The sequence below is a fragment of the Pseudorca crassidens genome, chromosome 14 (assembly GCF_039906515.1).
Source record: "Pseudorca crassidens isolate mPseCra1 chromosome 14, mPseCra1.hap1, whole genome shotgun sequence".
NCBI classification, from domain to species: Eukaryota; Metazoa; Chordata; class Mammalia; order Artiodactyla; family Delphinidae; genus Pseudorca; species Pseudorca crassidens.
Window position 1 is genome coordinate 2,855,582 of NC_090309.1, and position 14,078 is coordinate 2,869,659.

Sequence of the window (14,078 nt, forward strand, 5' to 3'; positions counted from 1 at the left end):
ACTACTGAGCCTGTGCTCTAGAGCCCGTGGGCCACAACTACTGAGCCCACATGCCACAACTACTGAACCTGCATGCCACAACTACTGAGCCCATGTGCCACAACTACTGAGCTCATGTGCCACAACTACTGAGCCTACGCTCTAGAGCCCACAGGCCACAACTACTGAGCCCGTGCACCTACAGCCCGTGCTCCGCAACAAGAGAAACCACCACAATGAGAAGCCCGTGCAACGCAACGAAGAATAGTCCCCGCTCGTCGCAACTAGAGAAAGCCTGCGCGCAGCAAGCAACAAAGACCCAAAGCAGCCCAAAATAAATAAATAAATAAATTTATATTAAAAAAAAAAAAAAAGAAACCACAGACACTCCATAAAAGTCGGTTGCAGAGTGGGAATGAAAGCCCCGCTTGGAGACAGCCCATGCCGCACCGCCCATGGGGGTCAGGGTAGCGGGGCTGCCTGGACGCAGGGTGCGGAGCTGCAGCCAAAGACCCAGAGCCGGGACGCCTCCCGCCCCCGTAAGAGAGCAACCAGCTGGAGCCATGGCATTGACACCTGGACGGCACCTGGTGGGCTGGGGTGGGCCATGTGAGAGGCAAAGAGGATGCTTTTCATTAGTGCGCAGGTCAGCAGTGTAAACGGGCCGGGCTGGCGGCACTGCTGGGCAGGGGCCGGGCTCTGGGTCCCAGACCTCTTTCACAGGCACCAAGACCCTGGATGGAGCTGCCTTGTCTGGAAACACGATCATTCAGAGGGGTTTTCAAACCCTGTAGGCTTCTTGCAGCCTCAGACATTTCTGTTCCTTTCACAAGGAAGATAAGAAGCCACAGGTCAAGTTTCGTACAAGGAACATCTGAGATTTGACCCTTACGCTGGCCACCGTGTTAAAGGCAGGTGTCCTTTCTCCAACAGACAACTGACATTTGACAGTTCTGAGGTTTCTTCTGTGATGTGTTCCTGAATCGGTTGCTTTTTTTCTCTGCTGTCTCCCCACACATTTGTAAGGGAACCACACGTTCACATGAAGTTCTCCTTTGCCTGATTCTCCCCCAAATGCAAACTTTTCAAACTGGGGGTCAACATCATAGGTCTTAGTGAGTCACGAAATCCATCTAGTGGATGGAGACCTGCACTTTTTTTTTTTTTGATTTGAAATGTTTATATTGTAAAATCATTACCATGATAAGTTTAGTGCACATACGTCACCTCGCAGTTACAAATTTTTTTGTATATGATGAGAACTTTTAAGATCTACTCTCTTAGCGACTTTCAATATATAGTAGAGTATTGTTAACTGCGGTCACCATGCTGTATATTACATCGCCAGGTCTCTTTTACAACCGGAAGTTTGTACATTTTGATCACCTTCACCATTTCACGTTTTGAAGAATAAAATGAAAAAGACTAGAATATGGAAAAGATAGAATAAAAAAGAACAGAAAGCATAGTGAGGATAAGAATTATTTCATGACAATCGCTCCCAGCACTGCACGTGGGGCTGGGGGAAGCCGTGGGGATGTAAAAATGTACTTCCTAGTTTGTGTTGCTGTCAAAGACTTGGAAGCACTGCTGTCAACATGTGCAGGTTCCCTTTCTCCTGGGTCCTCTTGACGCCTATGAGCCCCCCTCAGATACTCTTCTCTCTCTGCAGATGGCTTTGCGCTCCTTAAGGCAGGAGCCAATGAAATGCTTTCCTACTTGATCAGCTCTACAAATGTGAGTCTTCGTGGAAAAAGGAAAAGGGAAACAAAGACCAAAACACAACAACCTGTGCCATTCACCCAAGAGGGAGACAGCCGTGTGAGCAGAGCTCTGGGGGAAAGGCTAGACGCGCCCCTCCCTCCCCCCCGCAGCATCTCCCCCGCAGCGTCTCCCCTGCAGCACCACTTGCGCCTGGCCTGGAGGTGCATGAGTGTGTGTGCTCCTCTAATTCACCTCCCTGCTGGGTCCCAAAATAAGTAACAACACCACAGCCTGGGGGCCCCTTCCGCATTGTTTCATGGTCTCTGCAGCCATGCAGCCTCTTCCTGTAATTTGGCAGAAGGGCTGGGGGGTGCTCACTGGTTCCCACATCAAAGGCTGCCTTTGGTGACTGCTGGCCAGGGGAAGGGAGAAGAGGGGCCCCCCGTGCAGAGCAGAAGGGAGCAGGACGTCTGGAAGGAGAGAGAAAGCAAACTGCAAAGGTATTTTAATAGACATGCCGTTTCCATTCTTGGCCATGTGTTTTTCATTCTGATTTTGGTTACTTTTGACTTGAATTATGGAGCTGTGTCTCTTGGTTCAGGCAACTTAGATGCAAGTGCTTTTCTATCTCAAAAATGAATACTGACTTTTGCGGGGGTGGGGTGTTGGGGATGGTGGGAAGTGGCTGAGACAGAGAGCGTATCACCTTTCAAAAGGCAGGGAATTTCTCTTTTCCCTCTTCCTCAGGGGACTAGAGAGCGCATGTTTCCAAGGGCCCAGGGGACTTTGACAAATGCAGATGGTAAAACACTGCATCCGCATGGAAGAGATCGATGATGCGATGCTGCGGCCCTTCTGCTCAGAGGAAGCAGCTCCTTTCCCCAGAGCAGCAGGATGTAGAGATAAACAGCCTTCCCGCTGCAGAGACATGGTGGACTCACCCCAGGGCCCCAGCAAGCACTTCCTCACTTCTCCTCTAAGATGCAGATAATCATATTTGTCAAGGGTCGTTGTCATGAAATACGCTTTTGAAATCTTCAAGTGGCTTCTGAATAGTTGAAAGTTGAGCTACAATTTCCAGTCTTCAGTGAGCTGCGCCGTGGCCTGTGTTGTAGCCCTGTTGCTCCCTTGACCATTCCTAGCATCTGGGTATCAGGAACTACCTAGTTCTGTGGCAAAATACAGGAGCACCCTCACTCCTCTGGGGGCAGAGATCAGAGATGGGGAGGGAAGAGGGGCCCCAGGGACACCACTGCCTGAGTCAGGCCCATCTGAGCTGCAGGGCAAGGCAAGAAACAAGAGACAGAGAAAATTAACACTCTGATACCGAAGTCCTCACCATGGTTCCCTAGCCATCTTAGGGACACAGTGTCTACTGAGCGGAAAAATCAGAATGAAAAACAATCACACTGCAAAGATTTTGGTATCTTGACCAATGCAACCCCTAGGCTTGAACCCAGGTCCCCTGCATTGGCAGGAGGATTCTTAACCACTGCGCCACAGGGAAGCCCAGCATTATTGAATTTTATTATTTAAAGACATTATTTAAACTGTCTTTGCTCTAATAAGAGATGCCACATTTTAATTTATTATTCTATTTTATGTAGTAGATCATCAATGCACAAGGTGCAAAATTCGGAAGGTACAAAAGGAGAAATAATGAAAAGCAGTTCCTCCCCCGACCTCCTGCTCCCTCTCCTCCACAGAGGCAGCTGTGATTGCCAACTAGAGATATTCCAGACGTGTCCAGTAGGCATGAGTCCTTTCCTTACGCACATGGGGTGGCGTGCTCTGCACAGTGATTTGCACTGTGCTCTTTTCTCTCACACCCTACTTGGAGAGAGTTCTGAGCACATATGCTCCGTATGCAGGGAGTCTGCCTCATTCCTTACAGCTGTCGGCTTCCACAGTCAGGATGAATGGTTTATTTGACTCTCCCCTACCTATCAGCATTTAGATGGTTTCCCATCTTTTGCTACTGTAAACAAGGCTTTAATGTCTTTGTACATGTGTGTTTGTGTATAATAAATATATACAAGTACCACACGGGGTCTGTCATATGACATCCCTAAACTACAGTGTATCACAGGAAGTGATGTCCTAGGTCCCGAGAGCGATTGCTAAGCAGCTCCAGGGCAAGCAGCTCTTAGCTTAGTCGCTGTTAGCGCAGCTCTGGGGACAGGAGGTGGTCTTCCCTTTAAAAACAGTGGGGCTTCCCTGGTGGCGCAGTGGTTGAGAGTCCGCCTGCCGATGCAGGGGACACGGGTTCGTGCCCCGGTCCGGGAAGATCCCACATGCCGCGGAGCGGCTGGGCCCGTGAGCCATGGCCGCTGAGACTGCGCGTCCGGAGCCTGTGCTCCGCAACGGGAGAGGCCACAACAGTGAGAGGCCCGCGTACCGCAAAAAATAAATAAAAAAATAAATAAAAAATAATAAAAACACAGTGGAAAGGAAAAAAAAATAGAGAGTGGAAAGTTTCCTTCTCTGACTAGGAAGAAAAAGCAGGTTTTATGCTTCTTGATCTTGGAAAGTTTCTGTCCATTTTTGCCAGGAGGGTGAAGGGAGAGAGGAGCCTTGGAGAGAAAAGGGATGGGAGAGGCTTTGCCTTTCTCTTGGAGAGTTTCTTCCTGTGCTGGTTGAGAAGGAAGAGGTGTGAGGAGAGGAGGTGAGCTGTCCCAGAAGGCGGCACAACGCGGGCGGAGGACCGCAGGCCATGGAGTCAACCTCTCCTGGTCTGACCCCTGTCCACACCGTGACCTCCGATGTTGGGCACATCACTGACCCTCGGGCCTTGGTTCCTACCTGGGTGACTACCTCTGCTGCTTCTGTTTATTCCCATTGTTACTAACCCGGATTCTCGGCCTCCTTAATCAATAGAAACTGACGAGAGGCCAGACAGGAAACTCAGGCAAGGCTCTACTGGGGCCCCTGCTGCAGCTGGGGGAGTGAGAGCAAACAACAGCTTCCCTGCTTTCTCCCTCCCTGAGTTGGGCACGAGCTGGTGAGGGTAGGGGTGTGTCCAGGGGTCAGGCCAGAGGGCTGGCTTAGGTGTTCTGTCCACCCCTTAGGTGGTGTTGAGTGCAGGGGGCAAGCACAGTACCCTGCTTTTGTTCCTGACACCCTGTGTTTGCTCCAGGCTCTTCAAAAGTGGCAGTTGGGTTTTTTTGGTCTCTTTTGTATCTTTTGGGTCCAGAATTTGCCCGGACTTGCTCATGCACGCAGTTACTTTTAGTTCCATACAGTTTGTTTGTATTTTGTTGGTCAAGAAGAGGTGCGTCCATGTGCAAGCACTGCAGCAAAGGGTCCCGGGTCCCAGCCTGTTTCACTATCACACTTGTCTTACCACCAACGCCACATCCTCAGTTGCATTGAGTTCAACCTACTGAGGCTTGGCCTCTGTCCCACTGAAATACATTTCAGTCTCCACGCGGCCACATCCAGGGAGCCCTCAGCCCACCATCACTCCCGGCCACGACTCTCAGGGGTATGTCAGTCACCAGTGTACCGCCCTCTCTCGTGGTCCCCATCGCTGCTGGACAGCCCGCCTCAGTCCTGTGCTTCCTCTTCTGCCTGCCCCGCAAACCCTGGAGCCTCCTGGAACTTGACCGTTGATCCACCCCTCACAGTCCACACCCTCTCTTGGGTGACTTGCTGTGTTTCTTAACTGCCATTTAGCCTCCCATCCACATCACCTGCTTTCACCTCCCCCAAGTGTTCATACAAATTTGGAAAATATTTCTATTTGGATGGCTGTCCCCAAAGTGCTTCCGTTTCAATAGGTTAAAACCCAGGACTTCCCTGGAGGTCCAGTGGTTAGGACTCCACGCTTTCACTGCTGAGGGCTCGGGTTCAGTCTCTGGTGAGGGAACTGAGATCCTGCAAGCCACAAGGCCAAAAAAAAAAAGAAAAAAATCAATAGGTCAAAACTGCGTTCATCCCCAACAAAAACTTGTTTTTTCTATTTTGCTGATACTGGTACCTTCCAGTTTTCCAAGCCAAAGAAATTATCTTAGACTTATCCTCTGTATTATCATTTCTACTGAGTCGACATCTTTAAAATTCTTGAAGCTGACGCCCTCCCCCGCCCCCAGTTACTCCCACCCTTGTTCATCGCACGCCTTCCACCGAGCGGCAGCCACCTGTCACAGGTTGGGTTTCCCAGGAGCAGAGTGTGGGCTTTGTGAGGAAGTGCTCCCCCTCCACAGGAAGTGGGGAAACAGGACAGGGAGGGGGAGGGCTGAGCCAGGACGTAGTTTCAGGTCAAGTCCCGGCCTTAGCCGGATCCCACAGGGATGCTCTGGGTACCAGACTTTCAGGAGGAGGCTGGACTTCCACATCCCCCCACTCTGGGGAATCCACACAGAAGCAGTAAAAGGGATGCAAAGGGACCCCAGGGGGTCTGAGCAGAGGATCTCCTGAACCTGCTAGATGAGCCACTGGTAGACTCCTACACCTGAGCCAGAGTCATGTGGCCCAGGGGTCCCCATCCTGTCTGCAGCCCACCGGGCCGCACAGCAGGAGGTGAGTGGCAGGCGATCCTAGTTGATCTGTATTTACAGCCGCTCCCCATCGCTCTCATGACCACGGGAGCTCCACCTCCTGTCAGCATTATGGTGAGTTGTATAATTATTTCATTATATATTACAATGTAATAATAATAGAAATAAAGTGCACAATAAATGCAATGCACTTGAATCATCCTGAAACCATCCCCTGCCCCCAACCCCCTGGTCCATGGAAAAATTGTCTTTCACAAAACTGGTCCCTGGTGCCAAGAAGGTTGGGGACCGCTGATGTAACCAATCAAAGAGCTGAGCAGGGCAGGCTCCACGTCAGCCTTTTCAGAGGCCTCCAGTCTCCTAGCAGCACCCTCTGGAAACTGGCTTTCTTCCCCATCTTAATAGGAATCAGAAGTAGACAAGGGGAGGAGTCCGTGTTAAAATCCAACATCCCCTCCTGAACATCTGCGCTGCACACCGGCCCATTAAAGGCTCTGAAAAATCCTGCAGTAGAGAAACCTACGAACCTTGTTTAACCTGGGAATGACCCACCTTCTCTGACCTTGGCCTTGCTCGCTATCTCCCTGGTGTCTTGTGTGAGGCCCTGTTACACGCTGCCATCGGCAGACCTCATGGGAGATGCCAGCCCACAGGATAACGCTCCCTGACAGGGCACACGAGGTTCTCCATGGCTTGGCCACACCTCCACACCCTCATCCCTGGCTCCACTAATGCTTGACGTGCCACAGGGGCCTCGGTGGCCCATTCATGTCAGCCAACTGGCCACCTGTCAAGGCTCAGATCCAATGACATCCCTTCCAGAAGCCTTCCCAGGACCCTGTCTCAGTCAGTCAGTTAGTGTTCTCCAGAAATAAATCTCCAGAGATTTATTCTAAAACATTGGCTCATGTGATTTTGGAGACTAAGAAGTCCCATGCTCTGCAGGGTGAGTCGGCAAGCTAGACCCCCAGGAGAGCCTGTGTTTCAGTTCTAGTCCAAAAGCAAGAAAAATACTGATGTCCCAGCTTGAAGGTCATCACGCAAAAAGAATTCTCTCTTACGCAGGGCAGGGTCAGCTTTTTTTTTTTTTTTTTTTGTGGTACACGGGCTCTCACTGTTGTGGCCTCTCCCATTGCGGAGCCTGTGCTCCGGACACGCAGGCTCAGTGGCCATGGCTCACGGGCCCAGCCGCTCCGCGGCATATGGGATCTTCCCGGACCGGGGCACGAACCCGTGTCCCCTGCATCGGCAGGCGGACTCTCAACCACTGCGCCACCAGGGAAACCCAGGGTCAGCCTTTTCGTTCTCTGCAGACCTTCAGTGGCTTGGGTGGGATCTACCCCCGGTAGGGAGGGCAATCTGCTGTATTCTGCAGATTCATATGCTGATCACACCCAAAGACACCCTCACAAAAGTCCCCAGAATAATGTTTAACCAATTATCTGGGTACCCCATGGCCCTGCCAACTTGACACACAAAATTAATCATTAGAGACCCTCAGGTTGGGCTAAGTGCTTTTCTTGCATTCCCATCACTTTCTACACTTGCACTTTTCCATAATTTTTTTAACCATCTTTGTTTATAAGTGTACAGTTCAGCAGTGTTAAGTATATTCACTGTTGTACAACAGATCTCCAGAACATTTTCTTCTTGCAAAACTGAAACTCTATACTCATTAAACAACAACTCCCTGCTCCATTCTCTTCTCAGCCCCCGGCACCCACCCTTCTATTTTCTGTCTCTATAAATCTGACTCCTCTAGGTCCCTCATATAAATGGAGTATTTGTCCTTTTGTGACTGACTTATTTCACTCAGCATAATGTCCTCAAGGTTCATCCGTGTTGGATCCTGTGATGAACAGGATTCCCTTCCTTTTTAAGACTGAATAATCTTCCGCCATTTGTATCGACCATATTTCGTTTATCTGCTCCTCCACTGATGACTACTTGGGCTGCTGCCATCTCTTGGCTGTTGTGAATTACTTTGCTATAAACGTGCAAGTGCAAATGTTTCTTTGTGACTCTGCTTTCACCTCTTATGAATATATACCCGGGGGTGGGATACACTTTCTATATCTTAACCCTGACAGATGGTATTGGGATTTCGTCTCTACCAAGCTGCCAACCTCCCTTCCGGTCATGCTAGACTTTAAGCTCTGGGAGCAATGGCCCGAGCTTTATTCATTGCAGTGGCTTGGTGAGGATGACTCACTCAGCAAACAGCAAGGTCCTGCCTGATAACTTCCTCTTGCACATCCTCTTCAATCCAATTGCTCTCAGAAGGATGTCATCTGAGCTTTTAATATCAAAACAGTGCCAAATTCCAGGCACAACTTTTTCATTTCAAAGATTAGAATTCTGGGTGAGTAGGGAAAAAAGATTCTAACTCAAGCCAGGAATAATAGACAAGGGCTATTAAGTTGTGCTCCAAACGAATTATTGAGAAAGAAATGTTACACATGACACTTAGTTTTCTTTAAAAACTTGCTCTAAACGTGACAGCATTGATATTTGATAATACTGTTTCTAGAGTGATAATTTGTGTTTCTTTTTAAGTTACCCTTTTAAACTTTACCTCAAAGGTAATACCAGGAAATTATGCTAATGTCCTTTAATTTTGTCTACAGTTTAAGATATATTGGGTGTCAGACTGCCTTAATTTTAGGATCAGTTTTATTGACTGAAGTGAATGAGTTTAAGCATCTATAGTGATGATATTAATGTGCATGTTTGTACCCCTAGAGGCCCATTTGGAATTCTTTTATGTTGGTTCACATTACTGCTTGCCCCCCAGCCTGCCCCGCCCTTTACATTTCATGAGGATTTAATAAACAAGCCATGGGTTCAGGGCCAAAATGGTGAACGTTTTGTAAATGATGAAATGGAACTTGGAAATATTAAAATAAAATCCTTCTATGTACTGGTCCCGTGACATCTTACCTGAGGTTGGTTTAACAAGCAGCGTGTCAGGGCTTCCCTGGTGGGGCAGTGATTGGGAATCTGCCTGCCAGTGCAGGGGACACAGGTTTGATCCCTGGTCCAGGAAGATCCCACATGCCACGGAGCAATTAAGCCCGTGCACCACAACCACTGAGCCTGCGCTCGAGAGCCCGCGCGCCATATGCAGCGTGTCGCTTCCTGAGATACCCAAGCGTATTCATCACCTAAATTTTCTAAATACTCACCTCCTGCCTTCGGCTTTGTAGCGCCGTTAACTTGTCTGAAAGGATCACTCATGTCACTGCTGCTCACCTAAGCCTCTCAGCATTTCTTTCCACCCATGTGGATGCCAGCATCACAGCAACACAAGCCGATACAAGAAGATGTGCATCCCACACTCCGCCCTCGGGCTCCTGGTGCCAAGAAAGCCTCCTGGTCTTAGTAAGACCATCCAAAGTGCTGGTTTCAGACACCAGCATCAACTCGCAGGGTAATACATGACATCTCCCAGAGGTGAGCAGTGAGAACAGACTTCAAGAGGCCTTGTCCTCATCCACCTGCTGGCAGGTAGTTTACTGCCATTCAGAGCAGTGTCTGCTGAGGACTGGCCTGCCAGGGATGTTCAGCTAAAGCAGTCGTGGCCTGCCCTGGATTCACGCAGACCAACATTCAGCTTAACCCTCTCCTCTCCATCTGTCGAGACCAGTCCTGGACTCTTCAGATGCCAAGAGGAGAAAATCATTCACCCCGCAGTTATTGGGGGTTATTTACCTTCCTGGGGCAGATGCCTGCTTATCGTGAGTACCGTGGAAGTGGGTAGACAGGCCAGGATGCTAGAAGGTGAAGGATTCGCCATAAAGCTACCCTGGGTCTCCTTCCAGCTGATGAGCTGCTTCCACGGGGGGACAAAGCCCTCCTGCTTTCCTGTCCTTGCTGGTCCAGCCTCCCCGCCCCCAAATCACAGACTCTGCTTTCAGCTTCGCCGCGGGTAGAGGATAGTCCGGGGTCCACCCCCTACCTCCCATCTCCCCTCGGAATGTCCCTTCCCCTGGGTTAACTTGGCCTCGGGCCCCATGGCAGGAACCAGGCAGGAGTCGGCTTGTCCTCCTGGCAGAGCTGCTGGGGAGGCCCCGCGAGCCTCGCTGAGTAACCTGCCCCAGGGAAGAGCGCAGCCCGGGTTCTTCCAGGCGGCTCCAGACTCCAGGGGAGGCCAGAACACACCTGAGACGCTGCAGGGTGGATTTTTTTTTTTTTTAGGTACGCGGGCCTCTCACTGTGGTGGCCTCTCCCTTGGCGGAGCATAGGCTCCGGACGCGCAGGCTCAGCGGCCATGGCTCACGGGCCCAGCCGCTCCGCGGCACGTGGGATCTTCCCGGACCGGGGCACGAACGCGTGTCCCCTGCATCGGCAGGCGGACTCCCAACCACTGCGCCGCCAGGGAAGCCCTGCAGGGTGGATTTTTTATCCCCGCTCTGCCTCCTCTTTCTCAAAGAGCCTGGATAGGCGTTAAACAATAATACCACAGGATTTACTAAGCAGGCGTCTGTAAGAGCCGACCAAGGGCCATCCCACCCGGTTAGTCCTGCGCGCAGCCTCATTCACCACTCCATGCAACAGAGAGGTCAAGTTCACCATGAACTTGCGGCTGATCCGAAGTGCCAGGTCTCGGGCCCCCCTTCCCCTTCCCTTGGCTGCTATCTTCCTGGGCTTAGTGTCCTGGCCTCACTTGGGATGGCTGGAGCTGAGTGTGAAGCTAAGGGGTAGGGAATTTGGGGGTAACTTCAGCTTCTTCCCCGGAAACCATCCCAACTTCCAGGCATCACTGGTGAACAGTGGCCTCACTTGCCAGCGTCGATTAAGCAGCCGCCTCCAGCTTCCCCAGCGGAAGCTCCCTGTCACCTGCTCTCAACACCTTCCCTCCTTCCTTCCCTCACTTCCATCTGTCTTTCCTGCCAACACTGTCCCTCCGTGCATCCTTCCCAGGAGGCCTCTGCGGCTCCATCACTATGTCCCAAGGCCTTTCCTGCCACCATCTCCATCTGTTTTCTGGCCCCATCGGGAGGGGCCCCCCGGGACGGCGGCCGCCGCGGGCTCCCACCCGCGCTCTGCTTCCCCCGCCCCACCGTGGATGCAGAGCCCACCTCACACCGCCTCTCCTCCTGGGGTTTCAGGGGGAAAGGGGAAGCCAGGAATCTGCACAGACCGAGTCTGAATCTCAAGCCGAATCCGGCCTCTGGATCCTGACACCGAATTAATTTTTGGAGACAGAGTTTTGGGTGAAGTAGAAAAGAAGAGCTTTATTGCTTTGCCAGGCAAAAGGGGCCACAGTGGGCTAATGCCCTCAAGACTGTGTGTCCCACCCTGGAGGGGGTCCTGAGGAGTTTCATAGAAATGGTTCAAAGAGGGCGTGGTCAGCTCGTGGACACTCTTCTGATTGGCTGGTGGTGAGGTCATCGGGAGTCGGCATCAACAACCTTCTGGTTCCAACCGGTCTGGGGTCTCCGTGCTTGTGAGCAGCAGACAGTGAACTTCTCCCGCCTGAAGGGGGTTTCAGTACCTGCAAAACAGCTCAAGGATATGGTTGTGTGCATCCCTCAAGGGGGAACCAGGACCCTGCCCCAAGGCTGCACTATTGTTTCCTGACTGCTCCTCCCTGGTCTCTGCATCCTCTCCCTTCCCTAATTAGCAACTGTTTGAACCTGCCCTTTGGAACTCAGGGAAGGTCCTGGAGGCTGAATGAAGCCTATTTCCTGTAATGAAGAAATGGGGGACACAGGCTTTCGTGCCCAGGAGCCCACACCTGCTCCGGATCAAATCCACAACCACCTCACCTTTCTCTACAAAACGTTCCGCCACATCAGCAGTCAAACAAACAAACAAAACCATTTGTTGTAACATTTGTTGTAACGGTGATAATGAATCGGGGACGTCAAGCTGACATCCGTCGACTCTCCGCCTGATTGGCTCTGCTCCAGCAAACAGACGTGTCCTCTGTGTGTGCCCCATGCCTGTGAGCAAGAGAGATCTTTCCAGAATAAGCCACTTCCCCCTGCAGCCCCAGCTGGCTGTGGAGGGCGTCCGTCTCGTAAGCACAGGCTGTCACTCTGCCAGTGAACGGTGCTGGCCCCAGTCCCAGTCAGGAAGGGCTCGCAGACCACCTGCTGGGCCCCCATGCTCGCCTCTGGCCAGGTGTGGCTGGCCACGGCCAAGGGAAGTACCGGTTTATCACTCTGGTCCACCTTTGGGAATGTTTATACATCAGTAAGATGAGCCGCACGACAGGCCCATGAATCGGAGACTAGGAGCTGAGGCAAGAAGGCCATTAGGTATGATTATAACAAAAGCAACGAAAAGCAAAGGTTAACGTCAAAGAAACAGATCCAACCCGGAGTCCCATTTAGCTCTTCCCTGTTACAGTGAATGAAGAAAATACAGCGGTTTTCTTTCTGAGTGATTCTGCCTGAAAAAAAAAAGTCTGCTGGATGGAGGTGAACAGTGTGCTCCTCTCTGGGCTGTGTCCCTGGCCGGCCCGTCAAAGGCGCTCCTCGAGGGTTGGGGCCCCTCTTCAAAGCTCCAGCAGAGTCGTTGCTGGTAAATAGGCCACTGATTTCGAGAAGACGCTCCCACAGATGGTCTGCAACCCAGGCTGTTACAGTTATGGAGGAGGGAACCTGGCTGATTTCTGTGGGAGGGAGAATTTGTTTGGTATGCTCCCATTTGTATAGATGGAGTTTGCTGAAAGCGTTTAAGAGGAAATCAAAATGCCCCAAGTGTTATTTAAAGACACGAATAAGGCCAGTAGGGGGTGTGGGCAGAAGCAGGTCAGGAGGAACCGCCCTCCGTCGCTGGGGAAGAGCCGGAGGACCATCCCCAGAGCGGCCCGCTGACCCCTGTAGCCTCCTTTTCAGCGTCCGTACCTGCAGATGCTACACCCCCGGGGCTTCCTCCAGGTAATGCAGGAAGCGTGATTACAAGTCCTCGTGTGGCCATCTGGAAGGGCAGGCCCTTCTGCTTTGCTTAATTCAAGTTGTCTGCAAGTTGCATCTCAGCGCAGAGCCCTGATAACTGAGCTGCCCAGAGGGACCACGGGCCTGATTTGTTTGCTGCAAAGAGGCCCATGTGAGCCTGTGTATGGAGGCCCTATTATTTTGGGCGTTTTCAGGAAAGCTGATGTGAATTCAGCAAATATTGAAATATAGAAACAAACGTCCCAATCCTGGCCCATCGGAAGCTCACACTCTCTCCTCTGTTGTTCTAAACGAACGAAAGACGAGGCAGTGTGGAATGATGAAAACGAGGCTACCGGTGGCACCCCAGACAGCCTCCCTAGGCCAGATGCTTTATCTGGGTTATACAGGGTACACTGGAGTTTGGCGGGCAGAGCGGAGCGAGGAGAGGAGTTGCAGCAGGTCACAGGATGAAAGGCATCTTCCTCCCAGGCTGCAGGGGGACCTGTGGGCGGGGCCTCGAGACCTGCTCGCCAAGGTTCTCAGTCCCCACGCTCCTGACCCGATAACTTTCCAAACACGTTCTTAGAAAAAGGAAACCTCTCAAGCCTTTCCTTCAACTGATTTTAGCAAGTCCTGGGGACTCAAGGGACCAATATCTATGTAGGGAAATAGACACGCCACAGAAAAAGGGTGGGAGAGAGAGCTGAGTCCACAGAGAGTCAACAAGGTCGGGGAGCCCGGTTATGGTGAGGCCACCTGCCATGTAAAAAGAGAATTGCAAACTGCTGAAAAGAAAGGGAAAGAAAGAAAAGAGAGAAGGAAGAAGGAAAGGGAAGGAGGGAGGGGGGAGGGGGAAGGGAGGAGGGAGGGGAGGGGAAAGCACCCGAATGCCAGGACGGCTAGATGAATGTTTTGGACATCTGGCGGTTAACTTGCCCCTGGTCCATCCCTGCAGGAGGCGCATGAATAATCTGGTGCAGTTATAGAGTAATTGCTCAGCATCTAA